Source organism: Manis pentadactyla, chromosome 7 (genome assembly GCF_030020395.1).
Source record: "Manis pentadactyla isolate mManPen7 chromosome 7, mManPen7.hap1, whole genome shotgun sequence".
Lineage (NCBI taxonomy): Eukaryota > Metazoa > Chordata > Mammalia > Pholidota > Manidae > Manis > Manis pentadactyla.
The window spans coordinates 65,687,751-65,714,574 of record NC_080025.1 but is presented as its reverse complement, the minus strand read 5'-3'; the positions used below and the strand labels follow the sequence as shown (position 1 = coordinate 65,714,574).

The 26,824-nt window shown below is 35.1% G+C and overlaps 1 long non-coding RNA gene across 1 annotated transcript; it reads left to right on the top strand.

Annotated features, from left to right (window-relative positions):
* LOC118935441 (uncharacterized) lies at positions 1-26,367 on the top strand. The gene is made up of 3 exons (XR_008998475.1): positions 1-275; positions 4,316-4,429; positions 25,695-26,367. It is a non-coding gene; the product is annotated as an uncharacterized LOC118935441 (long non-coding RNA).
* Positions 26,368-26,824: the final 457 nt, after the last annotated feature.

The window sequence follows — 26,824 nt, the reverse complement described above, 5'->3', positions numbered from 1 at the left end:
GTGAGAAGAGAGCTCCGGACATACTGTATTTCAAAATGGTTACTTTCTCCTTCCCCTGCTGGAAGCATGTGGTAATTTTTCTCAAATCTTCACAGAACCTGTTTTTATGGCAACTGGAAGTACAAATTATGAAAGTGTGGACCCCCACTAGGAATGGGCCAGCTCTGAGATTTTAATTCTCACTCTGCCTTTAGCGATTCATCAATTACAATGTAATGTCTTCCTACTGACGCTGGCTCCCATTGCACGGTTCTGCACCAGTGCTTCTGCTTCAGGTAAGTAATGATTCTCTCTCTCCTGCCATCTTTCAAGGTTTCACGGTAGCAGTTAGACCTGTGACCTCAATTCTCTGATGTACGTAAGAAGAGTTGTTGATTTTCAGTTTGTTTGACATTTTTCATCTCCCAAGATGTCTTCTGAGTTCTTTACTTGTTTGATCAGAAAGCAGAAGTCAACTGGTCCATATTAAGTACTCAAGAAATATTGTATATCTTTACATGTATATTTCACATATATATATGTTTATTTTTGTTGTTGATAGTTTAGCCTTTTGCTGCTTTAAAAAAGTCTTCTATTTGATATAGCTTTGCAAAAAAAATTTTAGATGTGCTTAGTAAGTCATATAATTAGATGCATTTTTATCTCACATGCTTAGTTATTAAAATAATGAAGTGAAATGCATGTGTAGATTGTTTGTAGGGGAATTCTTGATCTTCACTACATAGAAAAGTATCTTATTTGAATAACACCATTAGCACAACTATTGCCTGCATAAACTAAGTCAGAAGCTAGAATCCAGTGTGCAAAAGCTATTGTTTCATGACAGAAAATTGTTTTGCCAAACAGGAAGACTGTTGTAGCCTAAAACACAGTTTATGTTCAGACATATTTTTCATTCCTGCATAATTGGATGAGTACAATAAAATTATTTATATATTGCTTATATTTCCTATTTATTTTCATGAGTTAGCTCTCTATAACTTGTGACATACACTTTACCTTTCATCATAGAGCTGTATTTTCTAATTTTGAGGTATTATCCAAAGTCTACCTTCTCAGTTCAAAGTGAGAAGAAAAAAATAAATCCCTAAATCTGACTTGGTGAAAAGCAGCAGGTGCTATATTCTTTGCTAAGCCTATTCTTGTCTTGAAGGGTTGTAGATCATCTCAAATCTCACGAAGCCTCATTTCTGCCTTATCAATAAATATGGTTTCTGTTGATGTGTGTGTTCCAGTAAAATGAGATCATTGTGTGTATACTCAAGACTGCTATCGTATGTCTAGTACTCTTAGAATTATGCTTAGATTGATAGCTCTACTAAGCTGATACACTAAGTTTCTTCACCATTAAACTTCTTTTCTCATTTGCAAGTGTTCATTTCATTGATTAAGCCTGACACATTTAAGTATTTCATTTGACCTCCTATTGTTCATTGAAATGTTATGAAATTGTTTCCTAAATAACCTATTTTGGTCTCCCCACTGGTAGGGTGAAAATATGTCCTTTCTTTAAATTCAATACATGTCCTACCAAATAAATTTTCCTCCTTATTTTGGGGCTGTCAGTTCTGTTTAAAGAATGTAGTAGGAAAACAGGCTGTGCTAATCCAATGTACGTTTCTGGTGGAAAGTCTCCTGAGGCATCTGTTCTAAGACCAAGGAAACATTTGAAGGCTTTAAATCTGATTTTTCAGACAGCTGTACTAATTTAACTAAAAGGGTCATAAGAAGGGATGGAGAAAAAATATCTATAAAGTGTTTGGTTGACATTTGAAAAAGAAATTGAATATTTTATCCTTAGTCTCAAAGCAGCACAAGACATAAATTGTGACAATGTTCCCAGATTTCATAGAGTAGATGTAAGCATTAAAAACTTATTTTTGTATTCATCTGAGGACAAATGAATACAAATGGACATTAATTTGCATTTTTATGGGTTTTATATGTATATACTGGTGTGAACAATATATACTAATCCATGTGTTACACATACATACTATATGTAATCATTTTATATATTTTAATTGAGAAATGCTCTTGAAAAATAAAGATTGTAAGTAGAATTTAAATAAAACCGAAAACTGATTGAGCTTGCAAAATACAAAAACATCTCAACAAAAAATAAACAATGCAGATAATTATTATATAGCTACTTCCAAAATTTTGGGTTTTTGTAATCATATAATTGACATAGAAATAAATTACTTATTTTTTTTTCCTTTCATAAAAGTGCATTGTGCCATGAGAATAGACCGTATGGTATGAGATTATTCTTCTTAGTCTTTGGAACAGAGGGAATTGTAAATTATAGAAAGAGAGAGAGAGAGAATAGGTAAGCCAGAGTAGAGAGAGGAGAAAATAAAAGAAAACCATACAATTCCTCAAGGCATGAAGGATTTCTGAGGCTGTTCTGGGATTCAGTCAATGGATCCCCACTTCTTGGTTAGATTGGATAATCCATTGCTTTTCACCAGTTTCCTTCTGTTGAACAATTACTTTCACCTGGATCATTGTCACCTAGCTCTTCTGACAGGTCAAGGAAAGATTCAAACGTCTGGAGGTGGCAAGCTATGATTTTTGACAGGGCCAGGTTTAGGATTCTAGAGCAACGGAATAGAGCAAAAGTAATCCATGATCGAGGGAGTCACGATTGCCATTACATCTTTATTAAAAATACAGTATATCCTAGTAAACTGAATCAACTGGCCAAAGATACATATTTTCCTTTGTTTTCATTTTTTCCATTAATAATTTTTTTAGAGAAAATTAGAATTCAAGTGACTTCTTAATAGTACAGAATAAGAACTGTTTGACAGGAAAAAAAGGTTTCCCAAATATATAATCAATATGATACATAATCTAATAATGAAACATAAAATTTTTCATAAAAGGATTTTATGTGAAATAGCAGACATGGTAGGCATTACATAATGTTGAAATACCAGCAAAATATCAGCAAAAGGATCCAAACTGGTAACTTTTCATCTTGTGGCCAATAATGTTATCCAATGTTTCAAGTAAATATTTTATTTGCAAATATGTGTGTCAGAATATTGTATATCTATGCAAATAAGAAAAAGAAAATCAGCATTCATTGTTTGCCTACATAATATCATTAAATCCAAACAAACACTTCTACCTGGTTATTATTATTATTATTCCCAGTTGCCTGCAGAGGAACCTGCAGAAATGGCTTCTAGTGTAGCTAGAGTCCAAGGCCTGCACCATATGGCTTCAGGTTTTTATTTCCTTGCACCAGGTGAGAAACACTGCATTAGAGAGATAAAACATTTTAGAATATTTGCTTTTCATTCTATGTGAATAACAAAAAGAAAAAGAAAAGCAAAGTAAATACACAAAAATTTTGAAAGAATCTTTATTGTTTGGGGGAGTACAGATCAATCCAATATCCAATAAATTCTTTTTAATAGGCTGTTTCAGAGTGACAGACATAGGTTATTTTATCAGACAATTACCTGACTGTCCAACAAAACCACCTTCTTAAATATTCCAATATGTTGTTAAGAAAAAGATATGAAGTGTGATGTTAAGTATTAAAATACTTAAAAGCATGCCTGCACTTCTTTGGTGAATGGATGTGCCATTAATGAAGGTATATAAACTTCAGAAAATAAGAGCAGAGTATGAGGGGAGATTTACTTCAAGTGAAATCCTCTGCCCTCAAAGGGTTAAATGTTAACAAAGTTAAAAAGCAGAAATCAGGCTCCTATTAGTCTTGAACACTAATCTTGTTGACGGCTGAAGTGTTTCCTTATTTTATCCATATTCATTATATTGAAGGTGGGTTATATGGTGGTGACTAATGACCAAACATCTGGACCTAGTGACCCTTAAAATCCTCCAGCCATTGCTGTTCACAATTAAATACCACATGAACTAAAATGATATTTTGGCTTGACCAGGACAAATTAGTATGGCAAAGCTATAGACTTGCCTCTAGCTTTGCAGAAATCATAGTTTATAGAATTAAAATGAATAAAACTGAAATGTTTATAAGTCTACATGTCTTATCATCATTATGAAACTGAGAAAAGTAAAATAGATATTTTCAGAAGAAAATGAGTATTCTGGTACATTGATCACTGTGGATATGAAGAACATTTGTTTCAAAATTACCTCCCAGAATTTTGATTGAGCTGTGGAAAATGAGATTACTTTAGGTTAAGTAATTGGCAAAACTCATTGCCAGAGTAGTTAATTTTGTCTTCAGACAGATAACTAAAGGGAAAAGAAGGTGAATGTTATCATCACCATAAGAATTATTCATTAAAAATGCATTTTTTTTTTCTTGCAGGTAGAAAGGCAGAAGAGGCAACATAGAATAACAATGGCCAACAACAATAAAGATAGAACTGTTAGATATAAACCCAAAAGAGAAAGTGAGTTACACCAGAATCTCGGAGGTTGTGTAAGTACCCGAGGAAAGGGCCTCCAAGAAAGCTCTGTTTGAATTCTACAGAGTTTGTCTATTTTTCTCTCCATGCTAAGAGGGGAGGTGGAGTGCTGCTGGGGAAAGGGCGAAGGGGTAGAACACATCCCCTCTGACAGAGTCCGTGAGGGATGAAGCCTTCAAGATTCGACTTTGATATTAAATTCAAATGGTTCTCCTATTGTATTAGGAGTGACCTCTAACTAGGTGGTATAAAACTGTTAATAAAAAAAGATCAGAGAACAAATCCACCAATCATGTCAACACACAACCTCTACTGATGAACCTGTGCCTCCTATCTAAAATAAAAGCACACAAAAGACATACAAAAGAACACAAACCAGCAATTATCAGCCCTCACACTAGATGACAGTCTGAGGTGAACACAAAGAGGTTTCAGACAAGGAAGTAAAAAAGTCATGGGGAATTCATTTATTCTGAATTGTATATATTCATATTTTCTGAGGAAAAATATTCAGGTGTAACTACTTGCATTCAAGAAAAAGGTAAAAAGAAAATCATTGACCACTATGAAAAAAGATGCTACCACAATTTTAAAACATAAAATGCAAAATAAGCTTAAATCCCCTTCTAACAGAATTTATACAAGATACTGAAAGATTTAAAAAAAGAAATACTTTCAAATACAGAAGAAATGCTAAGAAACATGAAATCAATGAAACAAAATATAAATTACTGATGAGAAAATAAAACAGCAGAGTGACGTAAATCAGACTCTGGCACCAAGGAAACAAACTGAGAATCAAAACCATATCATTACAGAATTAACAAATAAGTGACTACTAGGAAGGAATAAAATATCCATATTTAAAAACTAAAATGGTAACACAGAAAAGACAATGTCTTTAAGTAGTTAGAGAAAAGATGTTTTATATTGGGTATAGAATTAACACTAAATTTGTAGAAAACTAATGTTGCTAAACTAGATAATGAATCATTGTGCAGCAAATAGCAAACGATCAGGTATATAACTTAAGACTGATGTATTTTCAAAGTTAAATCTATAGAACTCAATATAATTATGACAGTAACTCAAGAAATCTTATATCCCAAGAAAAATCAAATAGACAAAAATATATAGATGTACATAGTAATTAACCTTGATCCAATTAATTAATTAAGGTGAGTACATACCATGGCAATAGAATAAAACTTCTCAAGACGTTTTACAATTCCAAAGAAATAGTATATTTTAAACAACACATTCCAATATTTGATGTAGAGTAAGTAACACCAAGGAAATAAGAGTATCCAACAAAACACACACACACACACACACACACACACACACATATACGTAAAAAAATATAAGAGCTAGGACTAAACTTTGACTTAGATGAAAAATTCAGAGCCTTACACATTAATGTTACTTAATTTAATATAAAATAATTGTAAAAGATTAAATTAAACATTTAATAGAACAAGAAATAGGCTATAAAATAAACTTAAGGAAAGAGTAATGAAGGGTACAAATAGAGTTAAAAGCAATAAAAAATAAATAAATAAATAGAAAAGAGTTAAAAAGCAAAAGTAACATGAAAGGCCATTTTTTAAAGATACATTTAAAACAGAAATCAAATAAGGAAACAGAATTTTAGACAATCATAAAAAGCAAAGAGTGGCAAGGTACAGAAATACAGGTAATTTAAACAAATTTAGTGTGCATTTTGCCAAAGTATAGGTAAATAAATGCAAAAACCTAGAAGACATGGGAGATTTGCTACAATAAAAACAAAAACACATAAATTATTTTAAAAAATAACAAAAATGACCCTGGAAAAGAGAATACTGAACAAATGATTAACTGTAGAAACAAATGGCCACAGAATCCATGAGTTAAAACTCTTCCCAAAGTGTCAGGCTTAGACAGTTTCCCAAGGAACTTTTCTTTTTCAATCCTTGAAGGAACAGACAATGCTGATTTTATTTAGTGTGTTCCATAAGGCAGAGACAAGTAAGTCTGCACAACCCTAACCATAAAATCCACTCACACACAGGTGTACTTAAAAACATCTTTTAAGAAAATTTGCATAAGACAGTGCCTTATATAATTTTTCCTGTTATCCAATATCAGTTTTCTAGTAATAGAGTCATTTGTGAAGTATTAAGGTCATTTGTCCTAACTCTTGTTTTTAAGGGACAGCAGTAATTCAAGAGCTCTATTTTTCACAGTCCATGCCATTTGATCAAAACACAAGGTAGCTCAAAGTTGTATAACATCAAAAGAAAAATGAATCTCAAATGAGTAGTCCTTTCTTCTAGGCATTTGCCTTTGGAGGTTAGACACACACATACACACACACACATCATTGTGTTTTAATATGTGAAACTGATGACTACAGCACCAAGTTCAAAAGTCAGTAAGTCAAATCAACAAATGCTTGTTCATTACTCACCCCTCCTGGAATAGGTTACAATCTGAAGGGAACCGACTGAACATCTAAAGACAATGTATCCTCAAGTGGTATATTTTATGGTAGAGCTTTAAATAAAATAGGAATTGAGATGAAAAAATATGAAATTATCAATAGAGGTCAATATATTTATTAATAGTAAGTAGTGAATTACCAACATTTTAAGTAACACTCCCAATGTAACTTAATTTTGATCAGGTAGTAAATCCCACATGCAGAACAGCACTCTGGTAAGGAAAGCAAAATTGTTCAAGGGAATTAATTCCAATATTTGAAATGTGGTCATATTTTCTCAATAAATGAGTTAAGCAGACACCATTTGTTGATAAGCATCATATGGGAGAGTGGGGTGGTTTGCCATAGTCAGAAAGTAAATCAATCATAGGTTTGAAAATAGAATCCACATGTGCAGACTTGCAGAGCTAGCTGAGCCACCAGCCAGAACTCTCTCATCACACTATATTAGCTCCATTCCTGTCCAGAAGATTGTTAATGGTGAGTCTGATTAGACCATGAAACCCAGCCCCAAGGCAGCTGACAGAGACGCCATCCCATGATCCGTTTAAAAACTTCAGGACCTGGGGGATATCATTTGGTGTTAAGAAGTAAATAAAGGGTTTGATAATCCTGAGACATTTACTAAATCCATCCAACCCAAATAAGCCACCGTAAGGATTTTTCGAGAAATCATTAGACACTATGACCCAGCTCTTCAGTACAATAATGTGAAAGTAATTAATAAATTTTCACTTGGGAGTTTTCTGTTTGTTTTTGTAGAAGGGGACAAAATTGTTGGTAATCTGGGACTAGAGCAAGCAATATATTTTTCCGATATTTCTAGGCTATACTTCATTTATTTTTTTTATTCATTTACTCATTCATTCCTTTAATCAGTAAATAAACCATACCTATTTTGTTCCAAGCCCTGTCATAGAACAAAAGAGGCAATTTCTGCATCAAGGTGCAGTGTCAGAGACAGACTTGATGTATTAATGCAGACTCTTCTGGTTGCAAATGATGAAAACCCAACCTACACTAGCCTAGGGTAATGTCCATTAGCAAGACTAGCTGAAATTTCTAGGGGTATGAATGGTTTCATTCAAAACTAAATCTAGGTTTCAAATGATATTTTAGGGTTTATTCTCTTCCTCTCGATTTCTTGGTTGTTCTTTACTCTTCAATGGTTTCATTCTCAGACATTCTTCCAATAAATGTTGGCAACTATGACTTGCAAATTTACATGGTGCTTAGCAATTGTCATCTTAGAAGAGACACTTTCTTTTCAAGTGTCTATATCAGTTTCAGAGTGGGATCTGGTTTTTACCACTTGTATCATTTATTCATTTGTTCTTTCTGAGTTATTCATTGCTTTCAAAGGAATTTAGTATTATGACTGACTTTGATCTGGGCTGTGTATTTATCCTGCAAGCAGGAAGGTGGGATCAGATTCCCCTGAACCACTGGGACTAAAATGGGGAGACATAATTTTCTAAAATTAGCAAGGAAAATAAAATATAATGCCCCATTATGGATACTTTTAAAGATATATTTATGTAACATAGGAATTATTGTAGAATTAGAGCACAAAGAAAGTGGTAGTCAATATTCTAGAGAGATGGAAAGGGTCAAGGGAAGCTTAAGAGAGTAAATAAACTTTGGCCTGAGTTTTAAAATGTAGACAGAATGCTTACTTTTTGGACCAAAGTAGTATGACATGACAGCAAAAAGAGAGACCTTGAGTAAAAGTATAAAGGCATTGAATAGCTTGGGATGTTATTTGTTATGGACTCATGGAGTAGTAAACATAGGCAGTTCAATCAGTATGTAACTGTGTCTAGATCATGGCAGTTATTCAATAAAAGTTTGTTGAGTGAATAAAAGTTGAACAATTTTCAAAGCAAATTGGGAAGTAGAATCAATAAGGAGGAGATAGAATGAACATTTTTCTCCCTCTGGGCATTTGCCAAGTACACTGATGCTTTGTACAAAATTAAAAGGTAGGACTTGGCAGAATCTGAGGTTTCATTGCTAGACAAGTTGCTAGAAGAAAATGTGGCTAACATAAGCTAATCTCTTAGCTGTATCTTCAACATCTGAAAGGACATTTGGGTATAGTCTTCTAGTTTCTTTCTAAAGAAAACAATCCTTTAAGATGACACAATGTTAGTGAAGTCTAGAGGCTGTTCAATGGCGCTAAACATTTATTTCCTTTCCCTACTGATTTAATTTTTACTTTGATTAGAATTTGTTTCCAATGTTCTGAAGTTGTCCAACCATAGTTTCCTACTGTCTTCTTTCTTCTCCCCATCATCCCTCAGCTTCTTCCAGTTCTCTGTCAGATCCTCCAGCTGATGACTTGATCCTTACGGGGAATATCTTTGTAATACCGGAGACTCCAGGCCATGCTTGTTGCAGGCAGGTAGCAGAATCTTACTTTTTATTGCTGGAGGAGATCTTAAAAATTTCATGTTTCCAGTTGGAGCATTGTCAAAACTAAATAAACTTTGCCTTTGCTTGTATTATCCAACTCTGACCAAAGACACCCACCCTTACAGCTATGGGTGAGGAAGGAAAAGAGTGAAAGTATGGAGGGTATCCTGACCTCCTGCATTGCAAGATTAAGAAAATGAATATGTTTTCCATCTTTGTGTGTGCATATTCTCCTAACAAAAATTATCATGCTATCATTTAATCTCCATTTTTAAAAGAACTGATTTAAAAGTTCTCTGTTACATTAGATGTTTAAAATATTCTATTAAAATTAATCTGTGCTTGTTAATATAACTGAAATATTTTTTTTAAAGCTTATGCGTAGAATAAGGACATGGACAGAGCAAATAAATAAATAAATAAATAAATAAATAAATAAATAAATTATAAATAAAGACTCCCAATTGCTTGGTTTGGACCAGGCAAACAGATTGTTAGACAACTGGGTATCTCAAGTCTCTAGCAGGCAACACAAGAATAGAAAGAGGAATAGCGAGAAGATATACACGTGTTTGGAATTAATAGTGTCCTTTGCTAACTGAAGTATAACAAAGTACAAGGCAATATGCTAAGTCATGGCATTGGGGTTTAAATTAATCCCAAATATACTTGATTTCTATCCACATCCCCCACACCCCAACCCAGCTGCTTTTTTTAGTAGTTTTACTTTGGGCAAATCAGTTAACCTAGCTGAAATTCATTTTCCTTGTTAGTAAAATAGGAATAAATTATCAAGGCAGTTGTGAGGATTGACTACGAATATGTAGGTAAACTACATTGCACTGGATCTTATATAGATCATAATATACATAATACAGGGGTGCTCCACAAGCAATGCTATTATCTGAAAATCCTGCTTAAGGAAACAGACTAGATTCCAGATTATAATGAAGTTGAATGAAGGTAACAATATATACAAATAAGGTGTTTGTTAGAAAAACAGTCACTCAGTCACAGATATTTTGAGAAGGAACTTCACTGGTAATGTTCATTTACCTTTGTCCAGGGGACAGGAGATAAGGATGTAAACTGTTTAGTCAGGAGTATGCTATATGTTTGATGTGGAAGTGAACAGATTTGATTGGCCTAGAGCAATTCCAGTACACACTGGATAACCTTTCAGCCATTCCCAAATGCAAACTGGAGTCAGCAGAATTGTCTGAGGTGCTTTTAAAATATAATTCCCAGGCCCACTTGTAATCTCTGAAGTATGGCTAGATAATCCATATTTTTAGCAAGCTCCCTTGCTTAGGATCCCAGTTTAGATGATATGAACAATTCTCTCTGATTGTGTGCTTATCACTTGGAGCTATGGTTTGGATCTTCATGCTGGTATCCGACAGAAAGAAACTGAGCTGGTCACATGGGAAATGTTTTCAGTTTCTAATACAATTGCATTTCTTCTGGTAAATTGAAAATTGTCATTCTGGCCTATCCAGGGTTTACCACGAGCTAGACTAATATATTTGGTATGGTTTATTGATCAAATAACATTTTTACACTTCTCAGTTATAAGGATTGAATAACTCCCTTAGGAAACAGTCAAATTGTGAAGCTTATTAGAAAGTCACACAACCGACCAAACACACAGCTGCCTTCTTCTCAGAGGTCCATGGGTGCTGGCCACAGGGACTCAAAGTCCTGGGTTTACATACACACATCATGCTTTGATTTAGTATTAGCATCTACAGGGAGGACTCACTCATTCAGTGACTGATTTCCTTCACAAAATTTTATAAGGGAATTTCAGAAGTGAACGTGCTTGGATATTACTGGATTTGCTGTCTTCTGTTGTCCCTCATGTAGCTTTATGTGGGACCAGAGCAGCCAACTGACAAGTGGAACTTCACTGAACTTCAAGTTTTGGTGGCCTGGTCACAGCCTTTGGTTATGCATCTCCTTACTTGGGCGAAAAGAGGAATTCTTCCTCTCACTTGCTTTTGTTTTTTTTTTTTTTTTCCCAACAAGGGACTCAAGACCATTAAATAATACTTAAAAATAATCCTGCCACATCAGCAAGTAATCACTGTGCTGTCAGCGCAAGGCTTTGGTGGACCACATGATTGTGGAGGCTGGCAGGGTAAGGTCAGCATCCTGCATTGACCACTGTAAGCAAGTCGTGTAGAGTATTATCTTCACTTCTGAATCCCTTAAAGACTAGGTTTATTCTGAGGACAGTATCACTCACTTCTCTTTTCTGCTGCAAAGGACTATTGCTTTGGTGTTTAATTAAAAGCAGGCTCTTTACAGCATGGCAAAACTAACTCTAGAAAGTAGCAAAAATGCAAAGATTATATCATTGTGAATAATTTTGTCATAAACTCCTGCTAAGTTCCCTAAATTAACTTCAGTGTTTCTGGGGTGACAACATATGAAGCTAAACTTCCCTCAACCAGTGCTTATTTCTGAAGGGGTCAAGTCTCAGTCCTGTTTTGTCTCATTCCAGTTACAGATGAAACTATTTTTTAAAAAGTCTAAGGCCTCTCTCATGAGTATGCAAGGTGTCTGCAGGCAGGCTGCCAGGATTCCCAAAGGAGCATTGCAAAAAAGCATTCAAGCTTGGCTTCTAAAATTTCTTTTCTCTTTAAAACTTGCTCTAATGTTCACTTTAATATGTTTTGGGAACTGTCCCACACAGAATGACTTTCCTTTGGATCTGAGCTCTTCTAAGTGAGTCCTAAGTGAAGGATGTTATAAACCAGCTGACAGGAAGCTGAGATGAAGCCTGTTCCCCACTGTGCAGTCAAGTGTACAGGGTAGAACTTGTCCTGCTTCACTGTCTTGAGGGTCTGCAGTTTAAGTTGTGACTGGTAGACTAAGCTACAGGAGGTCCAAAGAGACCTCTTTGCATTTTAAATGGACTCTATTGCATTTTATGTGAGTGTGCACCCAATTTGTATTATTAAGAAGAAATAAATAGAGGCTTTTCAGAACAGTGCCATTTTTATCTTTCAGGCCTAAGGAAGAGAATTGTGTGTGTGTGTATGTGTGTATGTGTGGCGTGCACACAGGCTCATGCCCTTGACTTGTTGTTCCTACGCCAACGCCACTCAGGGTAGGGGAGCTTAGCAGCTTTACTGGGTCATGTCCGAAGTTTCCACGCTGGCTCCTTACTGACAGATTCTGACAGCCTAGTGAGAGAGGAAACCATAGTCCTACTTCACAGGTAGGCAAAGGGAAATGGAACGATGTGCCCTGGAAGCTGAGAGCTGATACTCGACTAACTCTGCCTTACTCCATTGTTTACATACTGCCTGTGCTATCCCTGAACATGATAAAGACCAAGTCTCTGAAATTAATGAATATTTTACAAAGAGAATTCTGTGCCCAACTCTGAAATAGAGAAAATCTAATCTTTTCTCTTCAAGGTTGTTGGTGCAAAGAATATAGTAGGATTTTTGCAAACAATTTATACTTTATCTTTGATAGGAACATGATTTTTTCTCTCAGAATGGAGAAAAATGCTGTTACTAGTTTTCTGATGAATAAACATGCAATTGTGTATCTTATCAACTAAACATGGGTTAGCAAACTTGAGGCAAATTTCTTAAAATGGAAAATATACATACGTATTGCTGTATTATTAAAATATTTATTAATTTTCAATTGAATAAGATGTAGTTTATAATTCTGACACATAAAATGATCTTAGTACCCAAATACATTAATATGTAGGAAAAGAAAAATGTGTATGTAACATGTGAGTTGTAAATTTTTAGAACTATTTCTAGTATTGAATTATTTTTATTATAATTAAAGTTTTTTAATTTCTATTTTTAATCTTCATGATTTTAATACTCAACAAGCATTAAGCTAAATTATGAGTTTATTAGTGATAGCATTAAGACCATCTAGTTTTTTATTGTACGCATGAAATCAGGCACCTGGGTGTTTCCCTATGCATCTGTTTTCCTAATACCTCCTTGATGATGGGACTACAATGCTACTTAAATACAGAGCAGGTGGCAAATGGAAAAGAAAAAGTTCTGCCTGTAACAAGCTGACAGTGGATCAGGACCAGCAGTGTGGTTTTACTGACTTATTTTTCAAGAACATGGAGGTGTTTATCTACTTGTTTGAGATACTAGACATCTGTTAACTCTATTTTTATCCAACTTTCTTTTGTGTTAAAATGCAATCTTTCTATTTGAAAAAAATTAAAAATCTTTATAAAATCAAGAGTTTCTGAATCCAAAAATGTTTAATTTACAATATGGCTTTATTTCTTAATTTCATTATCCAATCAACATCTGAAGTCATCCCATATTGCAAAACATTTGTGATTCTCTCATTAAAAAGTAATAGGAGATAGAACTTTAATTCTATCACCAAGTAATAATAATTGCCAAATGCTCTAAGTACATTACCTAATTTAAAGGTCACAAGAGCTCCGTAAGATAAATATTATCTCAGGTTTACATTGAGGGAACTGAATTTCAGAGATGACATACACTTAGGGAGACTGAAACCAATGTGAGTTACCAAGGCCTCTGAGGCAGACTTGGTACAAGAATTTTAAAAAAATGTTGGTTCAGTGCCTTCTTTCATACAGAATTGTAGAGATCTCAAATGTTTAACTTAAAAAATCAAGAAACCAGAAAATATCACTGACTGAATCTGGACTGGAAATTAATATTATAAACACATCATGAAGAAAACAATGTAAAACAGAATTCCCAAGGCTTAAGTAGTAAGAAATTTTTGAAAATGCATCATATAGAATGAAAAGAGAGGGAAAGGACAACAAAATCTTCACATTTTCAGTGACATCAACTTCTTTTATAATAGTGACCATTGAAGTTAAGAATTTCACTGTTGTGGTCACACAGTAATGCCAAGGGGAGAAAACTCTCTCTTGCTTCTCACTGTTCCATCTTTTTCTGTCCGCTAGATGTGGATAGATGATGACAGTCATCAATTCTAGATAAGTTGCGCTCTCTCAGTACCCTGGGCCTGAAGATATGGAAAGCAACTAGAGGAAAGAGGAGACGCAATAGAATCCAAGTGTCAGGGATTAGGGGCTGAGCAAGAGGGAAGTGTTGAAGTGATAGAAGAGGAGCTCTAGAACACTCGCTGAGTACTGAAATGTTCTTATTTTCTCCTTTCCCTGTGATTTATGTTCCTTCTCAACTTTGCTCGTCGTCTCTTCCTTCTCTTTCCATTTCATTTCCTCTCTGTTCCGGCAGAACTGTAAGTGCTGTGATCGCCGACAGTCTAAGCCTGTGGTGGGACCAGTGCACACTCCTCCCAGCCCCTCCGCTCCCCACACAGTTGTCGGTGCAGCCCTGTCCCGCTGCTCTGCACAGCTCTCCAGAATGGAAGAAGCAGGAGGGAACGGTGCTGGGCGGATGGTGGCGAATGGTAGACTTGTTAGGCAGTGGTTGAGTCGTGATACCCATCAGCTGGGTAAGGTAAGTGATACACTCCAGAACGACTCAGAGGGTAAGCCCTGTAGCCGGCTTTCTGAGGTAGCTATCAAAAAGAAAAAAGTGAGGGTGTGCATATTAGCAGAAATTGCCATACGTAGTTGATATATTCATTCATATGTGTATATCATTAAGACTCTAAGAGAGGATACAAAATTCAAACACCAAAATTATTTTTTATGTATTTACTAATTGACTAACAAGGCATTATTATTTTTTTTTTATGAGCATGAAGCATAATTAGGATGAAAAGTTTTCATACTTCCTTTTAAGTTGGGAAAGGCCAAGGTTTAGAGATTGGAGATACACAAAGTGGCTGAGGCACTTATCCATAGTCACCAGATATTAAGTTTGAGTAAATGAGATTTTTCAATATGTCATTTTATTTTTACTGTTATCAAAATTGAAATTAGTTTAGGTTTCCCAGTTTCCTGTTCATTAATTTCTGAGGCACTCATCCACATGTCATAGAAACACTTGTATCTTAAGATATATATAAACACTTATATCTCAGGATGTATACATACAACTGACCCTTGAACTATGTGGCCATTGGAGCACTGTTCCCCTACCACACAACTGAAAATATGTATATATTTTTTGACTCCCCCAGGTGTAACTACTAATAGCTGGCTGTTGATAATAAAGGAGCCTTACTGATTAACACATACTTTGTATATTATATGTATCATAAACTACATTTTTACAATAAAGGTTACTACCTAGAGAAAAGAAAATGTTTTTTCAAATTGTCACAGATGTCTGAAAAATATTCCAATATATTTATTGAAAAAAACCCACATATAAGCGGACCTGTGCAGTTCAAACCCATGTTGTTCAAGGGTCAACCGCATATATACCTTGAATCTTTCAGCAGTTCTCCTGAGTCGTATTTCCAACCGCTTGCAGGGTGTTACCGCTGAACTGTCTTGCCACTACAACCAATTTATCAAATCGTAACTGGAACATATCGCTCACAGATATTATTCTTCTAGTCATCTGAAGGAGACTAGAAGTTTTCGAGTCATCTTTTACTCATTCTGCTCCTTCATCATCTAATTTTGATCTGTCCCCAAGAGTTATCATCCCTTCAACTGTGCCTCGCCTGCTGGATTCCCACAGCTACCTTGCTAACTCTGGGTTTTCATCACCTCAGACTTAAATTACTGAAAGAGCCTTCAGGATGATTCCCTCGCCTACACTCCATCATCCAGCGCTCTGGCTCAGATCAGTGGCCAATAGCTAGTCCAAACACTTCTGGGATTCTGACTCTTTCTAATTTAAGTCTATTTTCTAAGATAGTCTAATATTTTACTCTCAGCTTGAGGGTGGCCATTGTCCATTCGCTTTCCTACATAAGTCACCTTGTTTCTACTTCAAAACTTTGTCTTGAATAATTTTCTCTTCCTTCCTTTTTAACCTCTCTTCTTTTTATTCAAACTACAACCAGATTTGGAGGCTCAGCTCAAAATCATTGTTTCCCCTCTTCTTCTATGATTAAGAAAGTTCATAATGGCTTCTCCATGTTCTGAATTCATGATTTTCATCAGTATCCTATACTCTGGTCCTTCACTGTGCTGAAATGGATATGGTGTATTCTATCTTACCAAAGAGACTATAAAGATTGTATAGCTCTATATCACTTGCACCTTTCATAGTATCAAAACAGTTGAAGGCACATAAAACTGATATTAACTAATTGAGTGATTCATTAAACATATATTATTTTTTATAAACAGAAAAAGTGTCAAGGCATGCCTCAGTATCATTTATCTCAAGGATATTCAAATATCTCAAGTGGGCACTTTAGATTTTATAAGTCTTTTAATTTTGGCTTTATTTATATACTTACTTTGAGCCAAATATTCTGAATTTTCTGCTAGCAAGGGAAATATCAGAATAGGAAACACTCTTTGTTTCAAGAACCAGAGATTTATGCACAGAATTACATTCTGAAATTCTACACAATTTCACAATGTAACTATGATACCTGAGCTGCATCCTCTTTCTAATTGTCTTACCCCATTGAAATATCAAAACGGATGAACATGTGAATACTTACATGCACCTAAAGTTCTGCATTTTTTCATGTCAGCAGCATAATTTCACAAACAAAAAAGCTGGAAGGTACATAGCTCCCAGTTAGGGATTCTTGGACTTAAATAGAAAAATATCTAATCCTGCAATTTATTCAAAATCTTTGCAAGCAAAAGCAGAAAAGAAACAAGTTGTTCTAGTAAAATAAAACCCTGCATAAAATCTCCAGCAGTTCAAAACTTGGCTTTCTGGACTTTTTCACGAATTACAACTGCAAGTTTAACAGCCAGCCTTTGGGACTTAAGTGTACCAGGTAGGCGATATTGTTCCACAGAATAATTGCTCCCCAGGGAAAAGGCATTTCGGTGACTTTCATGTTATAAGGCAGCACGAGCCAGTGGGTCATTAATCATTAGTGAGTGTCACTGAAGAGTTTAAATACAAAGAAAAGGGTACAATGACATGAAATATCAGAGGAAAAAAGAATTGTGCAAATTTCCATGATAATCTGACGTAAAGTTTCATAACTACATATATATGCAAATACCAGGTTTTAAAAGAAATCTGATAAAAAAAAACACTTAAAGATTAATTCATTACACTGAATAAAAATTTATGTCTTCACAGCTGATCCTTTTGGGGTATGTGTAGGAGAACAACAGAGTAGATGGAAATGGGGCAATGCTTTAACAGTCTGAAATAAAAATGTGCCATTTCTATCTTTGATTTGGTTACTTTTTAAAAGTTGTTTTTAATTAATTCATCCATTAAAGCATAAAGAAAGCAACTTGGGATAAAAGACACATATGCAGTTAAAAATTGTAAAAAAATTAAAATAAGGTAAAGAAGTACTAATAAGAGAAGAAAAGTGCATTTCCCCCCCAAAATCCTAGCTTAAAGATACCTACTGTAGTTATGAACTATTTCTAGCTCTAAACTTCCTAGCAGCTAAGCAAAAAAAAAGAGAAATAAGAATAAATTATCTTGTTGGAAGCATAAGAGAATGCCAGGAAAAAAAAAATTCTCGTAGCACCAATTTTCAAGAGTTTATCTCATAAATGACATTGTACAGTGTTGACTCAGTTAGTCTTCAGTTTCAAACAGAAGAAACTAACTGTGGGTAAGTTGAGGACATTTACTGAAAAGATTAGAAGGAGCTCCCTAATCAAAGGCGAGGCCAAAAAACCAGGTTTGGACCCAAGAGGAATCAAGGCTTTTTAGAGTCACAGTAGCTGGAACAGTCTGACAGCCTCTCTCAGGCAATGGCACCCCAATAAGTCCCACTTTCCTGCTGTCCCTGTGTCTGTTACTATAACAAGGTGACTTGTGTCTCAATAGCAGGGAGAGTTTGACAGTTTTTCCCAGGCACTATTCTAATAAATTAGTCCAACGTTTCCATTACCTTTGCATCTACAAGTACTCCCTGTGGCCGTCATTTGTGATCAGGAACTGCTTTCCATCTTTTGCTCTCTTGTCCACCCCCCATCCTTCTCACTATGCCATTGGCTAGTACACCTTGACAAGTCAAGATAAATACGGTTAAGCAAAAATTGTTCTGAGGGGAGAGAGAATATGGAACTGAAATAAGAGTAACATTTAATAATCTGATAAAACTACATTTCATTGCATCCGGAGACTGAATTTCTCAGGAGAAAATGAAACACTTTAAATGGGACCCTTAGTCTTCTTTCCTGCTCGCCCCACCGCCAGGCCAGAGAGCAGGAGGAAGGAGGAGGAGGAGGCAGTGAGCCTGTCACTTTAGGGAAGAAAAGATATAAACAGTTACCCCCTCCAAAATAGCACAAAATATATCAGATGTTTTAAGAACAGCTCCATATCCGTAAGATGCTCAGGATAAGGCCCGTGGGAGGGTGACTGATGAGCACGGGTGACACCCGGGCTCATACAGCTGCTGAAACAGGCGCGGAGCGGGAGGCGCCCCTGTGAGGAGCTCCAGGGACCTCACCGGCTTCTCTAGTGGGGAAGCAGGTGCCTGAATTTACAATCCCGCCAAAGCTACACAAGATGAGGAGTGGTGAAGCCCCAAAAGGAAATCTGTATTCTCTGCCAAGAGGGGAAATGGATGGCTAGGCAATCACTCCAAATGGACCAATGTCCAATGCCAGTGGCAGGGAGAGCGACAACGGCAGCGGCGTTTCATCCAGCATTGAGTGGGTGCTCCTTACCTACCACGTGCTGTTGCAGGCGCTCTCCCCCTGCTCATCCTATGAAGATGGTGCGCTGTATTAGTAATTCTAATAAGTAAGCTGCCAAAGACACCCAAATGGTCAGTGATGGAACGATGGTTCAAACCCGATGTCAAGACTCATGTTCTTAATCCCTATAGACACCTTCAGTAGCTGTCTTAAAATAAATGAAGAAACTGTTCATACAGCTGCTTCTCATAAAAATCAATGCAAAATCAGAGCTCCTTGAATACATTGGGTATATAATCAACTATTTTGAAAACGTATATTATGTGTACTTTAAAAAAAAAACCCTCTAGTATCAGGCTCACACCAAAAATAAAGCTAAATAAATGAGGCTATAGCTAAAGGTTGTATCATTTTAGGAAAATAAGAAAGCTTTTTTTATGATAGCTTAAAATTGGTTTCTCTGTATGTTTTGTTAAATGTGTATTTCTAACCTAGTTAAGGTAACTTAATATATTTTAATTATTTGTATATTTTAAAAAACAAAAACAATAGGAAATCTGTAGCCGATAATTGTACAAAAATTCAGATACTGGACAAATTAAAAGGCAAAGTTCCTTGTCACTGATACACAAATCCTCTGTCAGTTCCATTCCCTAGATAAACACAGTTTGAGGTGTGAGTTTTAAAAACACTGTTATTCACAAACAGCAGGCAGACTGAAGGCTGTGGGATATTTCTAGCCAGAATTAGGGCTAAATAATAAAGAAAGCTATTGATTGAACTTTCATATCACCAATTCTTAAATGTCTTTTATATCTTCTCCAAGACAATGATATAATCAAATTATTTAAAGGTGGCAAGGATAAGAAATTGAAGAAATATATTGTTCAGCTATAACCCAATTTCTGTCACTGCTCTGTTTTGTAAAAAAAGGAGTGATTATTTTTTAGCTTTGTTGAGGTTAAGATTCATGGGATAATTTGGTAATAACTGAATTTTCTTTCTGTCCTCCTCTCAGGAAAAATTATACACACACACACACACACACACACACATACTTGCACATACATATGAACCTCCCATAAGTTTATAAATGATTTGGGAGATTCATTGAACAATAAAGTGTCAAGTGACAATAGTTCTATGGTGGGACCTCTCATTTTAATTTAGTATTTTTTAAATTCAGAATTTACTTATGAAAATGTGTACTGAGAGGTTAAAACAGAAAATATGGCCTTCACATACAATTATGCCTAACATATTATATATATAACATAACATTTATAAGATGTATGTTATATATATATTATATGCGATATATAAAATTGTGTATTGTTTTAATACAAAAATGTTTTCTCTGTCACAAAGGTTGAGGTGTTACAGTGAATTTGTATTACTTTGAGCACTTTTGAGAAAGGAATCACTAGTTACTGGAAAGATTACACTTTTGGGGTATTTTTCAAATTTTAGAATACCAATACTTTGAATATGAAACAATGAGAATAAAACAGATTAAAGTGAGTCTTGGTTTCACTGTTTTTTCTCAACACCCCAGCCTTCTCTATGTATCTCCAACTCTCCTCAGTCAGCTATCTCCAACTCTTTCTATCATTTAAAAATATGCAGGATAAGGTATCCACATATATGTGTGTGGGGACACAGGTGTTAGCATTTTCTTATGTCCAAAATAAAGTATATTATCTTGAAGTTTCCCAGGTATTTTCTGTACCTGAGCCACTTTATAAAGTGGATTTCCTTTAGCTACTCAAAACAGCATTTCTCCTACTAAATCAATCACATTTTATATTGTTTGACTCTTGAAATGAATCATTTGTTAGATGTTTGATGATAAAATAATGAGTAGATCATCATAAAAATTTTATTTTTCTGGGAAAATATTTTTTACAGATGCATTCTGCTACATGTGAGGAGGATAAAGAGGGGTCTGTTCTCATTTGTGCCTTAGAGTGAGTGACTGGGTAAGTATTAGATCTAATTAGAAATGTGTCCCATGAAGAGGTTGAATGTCCCAAGAACAAGCTTTAAGTCTCCACAGGGTAAGGAGGGCTCTTTGCCTGTGCATTTTAAGGCAGAGCCCTGCCTGTATACGCAGGTATACCATGAGCTTTCTTAAGAGGCTCACCTTTTGCCTGTTCAAAACAGAAAAGAGCAACATCAAAAATAGGAGGACAAGGTAAACAATAAGAAGAACAAAACTGATCCAGGAAGAAAGTGTGAACTTGGGACCAGGAACAGCCACATAATTTGCAGAGACCAGTGAAGAAAATTATGGGTCCTCTTGTTAAAAAAATTATTAAAGATTTCAGGATGGCCACAGCCAAGCATTAAACCAGGACACAGACCTATGAGCACAGGGCACTGTGGGACTGCACAGATCATACACCTGGGAAGCAGGTCTTCCCTGCTTAGAACTCAGAACAATTTTGAATAAATCTCTATGGTTTATCCCTTAGAGAGATTCAAAATGATAATCCTTTCCACAAAACAAGAATAAAACAAAATAAAGAAGAAATAGAAAACAAGAAACAACTTGCGAAATTTAAATACATTTAAAGATGCACCAAAGCTCTCCTGTAGTCCTCAAATTTGGCCCAAATCTGCTGATTGGCTTTGTTTTCAACCTTGGCCTTTGAAAAGCCAAAAAGGTGAATGCCTGCTTCCAAGTATTTTTGGTATTTCTGAGCTTATGTATGAGAAGTGATTGGGTCCCCATGAACTCTAATTGTCATATCAATGCCAATAAAGAAACAGGCCATGCCATTCAGATTTGTCATATTTGAATATATACTTCCCTTGGAGTCATTCTTGAGTGTCTCATATGTTGAAATTCTATTAGTAATTAAAGTAGAAATACTTATTATTTCAAGTGTAATATTCTACAGTACAAATGATGACTCTATAAATTAGTATTTTTATGAAAAAGCTCTGTAAATTAGTATTTTTATTATTTTCGAAGATTTAAAGTGAGAAGTGAATCAGCTATCAATTGAATGTATTTTTTACAATATTATTGACTATATTCCCTATGCTGTACTTTCATCCCCGTGACTAATTTATCTGATAATTGGAAATTTGTACCTCCTTACCCCCTTCACATTGGGGTAAAGATAGGTTACTCATATGCCTGTTATTTAAGACAAAATTCCCCATCCCCCTACTCTATGGCAACTATAAGTCTGTTCTCTGTGTTTAGTCTATTTCTGTTTTATTTGTTTTGGTTTTTAGTTTCCACATAAAAGTGAAATCACATCGTATTTGTCTTTCTCTGTTTGACTTATTTGAATAGCTACCATAAATTTATAACCTGAATCTATGGAAATGAGGGTTAGTATAGAATGTTAATGTTGTAAATATTAAAAGCACATATATATATTTATATATTGGAGGCTCACAACAATCCTTTGAGGTGAACACACATCATTGTGTACAGTAGTTATTTGAGAACATTAAGACTCAGAGAATTTAGATTTGACCATTGTTACCCAGTATGGGGAAAATGGATTATTTCTAACCAGGATTACTGCCTGGCTTTAACAGTGCCCATTGTATATACATATAAGAGCCTGTTTGCACATCTGTGGGATGTTTACTAGGGACAGAGTGGCTGGTTAGTCATGGGATTTATGGCCCAGGGAAGGGGTGGAGAGGAAACACCATTCTCTCTTCTCCTCTGTTTCTGGTGTGTAATAGGTCAGACGTCCGCCATTTATCAGAGACCCTCCCACAGAGTTGCTCCTGGCGAAAGGGGTGAGGAAGGAGGGCATGGCAGGGAGAGTGGGAACAGAGCCATGGAGCCCCAATGCCTGGAGAATCAAGCCCGGGAGTGGAGGCAGGGAGCTTGGCATGCAGCTGGGAGAGCAGGGAGCAAGGAGAGTCGGGGACTTGCTGCTGTGAGAGTAAATGTGATAGCCCCTTAAATGCCCAGCTCCTTGTCCTTGCTTTCATTAGGTCTCACTGAATTCAGAGGGAACTTGCACTGGGGGGGAACCCCTCCTCCCCGGGCAACACTGAGGTAAATGGAGGTGAAAGGAACTGAATGAAATTTTGTTGCCCTAAATCACTCTTATTTACTTCATACCATACTGTCTTTTGGGGGAGAACTGTGGATAACTCAGCTCCAAATGTTATTTTTATAAATAAATGGGAGAGGGTAATTTTTCTTTGAATAACCAAAATGGGAGAAATATTTTTTAACTGAAGTACAGTTGATATACAACATTATATTGGTTTTAATTTAGTGATTTGACAGTTACTACATTATTAAATGCTCACCCCAGTAAGTGTAGTTACTGTCTGTCAACATACAATGATGTTACGATATGATTGACTATATTCCCTATGCTGTACTTTCATACCTGTGACTAATTTATATTGTAATTGGAATTTTGTGCCTCTTTATCACATTCACCCATTTTACCTACTCTCCCACCTCCCTCCCCCATGGTATGAATGGATAAAGAAGATGCGGTATGTATACACAATGGAATATTACTCACTCATAAAAAGAGAACAAAATTTTACCATGTGCAACAACATGGATAGACCAAGAAGATATTGTGCTAAGTGGAATAAACCAGGCAGAGGAAGACAAATATTCTATGATTTCACTTATATGTGGAATCTAAAATTACAAAACAAATGAATAAAACAAAAATAGACTCATAGATACAGAAAAGGGAGAAATATTCTTAAGGAAAGTGTAACACTTGTTCAAAATGAACCATTAGACCAAACATTTCACTACCAAAAGAATCCTGAAAAGATTGCTTCAAACTGGGTTTCATGGTGCACTAGGATGGTTGGGACAGGGTACGTATGCCAGTCTGGAAGCTGGAAGAATGCCAGAGTACTATATCCACTTCAATCAGAGAAGATAGAATTTTGTCTTAAATAACAGGCATATGAGTAACCTATCTTTTGAAGGAAAAATTTCATGGATAAACAAACAAAAGATAAAAAAATAAAATAAAATAAAATGATGGAAAACCAGGGACACCTGACCTAGATTATTGCTGAAAAAAAAAACAAGATCCAATATTTTATCTATTATTCCACAGTGAGCAAGTGAATAACTGACATTTACCCCATGTTTAATGATCCCCTCCATATAGATCTTTATGTGACAGCACGTTGCCTATGATTTTAAACTCTCTTTTACTCATCTAATTACTTGAAGAATATTATTTCTTGCACATGATCCTGATTGTAGTTTATTAGCTACCAGTATTATTTCTTAAAAAGAAAGCCATGACCATGGGCTTAGGTATAATGGCATTTAAAAAAATTTATTTCCAAATATCCTAAGCTTTTCCTGACATCATTATTTCCACAATGATTATTGTTATGAATTCTCAAAAACTGTACTTTCTTTTATACACAATTCCATTGTTCCAAATCCCCTGGAAAAAAAGTCCAATTTTACATAGTCAAACTTGTGTAAGGCCAGCTTTATTTACAAGTATATAAATCATGCATTTGCACCTGCATAAAGAAATGCTGCATTTTACAAATGATTTGTTCTTGCCAAGATGATGTTTAATAGAGCCAAACCTAGCAAAATTGTGGCATTTTCTATTCCTTTCCTCTGCCTGAAGTTTCTCCTATGCTTTATTATGTTCTAAGTCCTCCTGTCACATTAATAACACTAGCTATCATTTATTAAACTTCTCTGCCGCACCAGGCATTTTACATGTGTTATTTGTGAAACTCAACACAACCCTGCAAGATATTTATTAGTTTCCATATTTTTCAGATGAGGAAAGTGTGGTTCAAGAAATTGAACCAGCAAGTCACACCGATAATCTCTATGGTTTCATAGCTACTTTATCACTTCATTTTCTAGAAGATCTCTGCAGACCTTGAAGGGAAACTTGAGATAAAATTTATATATTCCTTTTAAGGTGACTTTGTCTCAAAAATAAAAGCAGCCTATTTTGGAAATTAAGTTGATCACATATAGAGAAGTTGCTAATATTGTCTTTGCTTGTATTAAATATCTTTCCTGATTGTTGATACTGTTCAAGATCAAATCTCTAGGAGTAAAATTTTGTCAACAGTATGTAAAAATCTCATGATCAGAAAGTAACGTTTTCTAATTTCTTACTTTATGAAAATTAGTAAACATTTTACTCTGTGACAGTATCAATTGCAGATACTGCTGAGTTTATTTGTGGAGATTGTTAATTATATTATTAGTGATACTGTTTTGAGTCCTCCAAATGCTTATTTCCCTTCCTGTGTTGAAATCTGCACTTCACCCAAATTGTTCATATTTTTAATACCAAATTTGTTGTTCAATCTTGTTTATTTTGAACATATAATAAAAGAATCAAGAATGATTTTAGTTCAGTAGTATTTACATTTTCAGGATTTAATGGTCTTATGAGTTACGTGTCAGTATTTAATATTTATATGTGGAAATAAGTGAGTGGTCCAGTTTTCCACAGATGGCTAAGCCAAGAAAAAACAGAACTGGAAAGCATGCAGGAAAAATGGTCACTGGGGAGAGGGTGCTGCAGGACTACATGGAAAATGTAAACAGCTAACATGATTGATAAATTACTTATCCTCAGGATAACTATATATTGATCTCTATTATTTTTATAGACAAATCTATTTTTATTATCATAAATTAAAATTACATGCCAGGTTCAATTTTCATTTTATTTTGTGTTTTTAGCTTTGTGTGTTGTTCTATAACAGCTCTTTAAGTAACAGAAGTATAAAAGAAAGCATCACAGGGGTTTCTACTGATACTGTCACTCACAGATGGACAGCACTGTAATTCATAACATACTGGAGTAACATCTTCCTTCCGCTTCTAGTATTGCACCTTGTTTCAAACAGTCAACATGAAATTAAAGTAATTCTTTATAGGTAAGTCTTAAATGTTTCATGATCAGATTCTTTTATTTTTAAAATACTCAAATAAACAGATTTCTCCTTTAAATTATAAAAGGCACTCTTATTGTCCCCTCCATTTAAAAAATGCTCAAAACGGAGCCTTTTTTGTTCGAGAATTTATGTAAATTTGTCACTAACTTTTATAGGCTTCCATCTAAACCTTCTTGTTAAGTATGCCCATATTTTATCAATTACAGAGATACTGCAGAATATTTTATGAGAGACACTATGGTATTGTAAAACTGTTCTGGACTTTGAATCAGAAAACCAGGTTTCTAGTTCGTGTTTGCCAGTGTACTGGCTGTGCACACTGCAGCCAGCCACTTCAGTGATTTGGAATTTTAATTTCCTAATCTATGAAGTGCAGTGGTTAAATTACATCATTTCTAACCCTTAATGCTCTAATATTCTAATAAGTCTATCCTTCCCCCACCCCCTAGGAAACTGCAATGATGGAGAATGATGGAGAAACACCTTAAAATATAGTTTTATGTATTTATTTTAAATCTCTTTGTATAAAACAGATATCATGGTCTTCAGAATAAATTTTCTATAAACTTTAAGCATTAAATAAATGCACTGTGTGTGTGTTCTTTGGTATACTGGTAACTATTAACTTAATGTGACATTTCCTTCTTATTTTTCTTTCCAGAGAAATCAAATTTAAAATTAAACATTAGAACCCTTATTATTTCATTCTTTGTAATGGCATAAAATGGTTTACAATTGAGATTAGTGTGCATTTGAGAGAGAAATTTGCAGGTCAACCTTCTTGATATTAGTTAATTGCAACCTTCTGTGAGTCTATAGTAACCTTATTTCCAGGGTTAGAGCCAGTTTTTTGCATTAGTTCTTCCAAAGGGACCACATGTCAAGTATCCTTGGAACAGGGTACAATTTAAATTA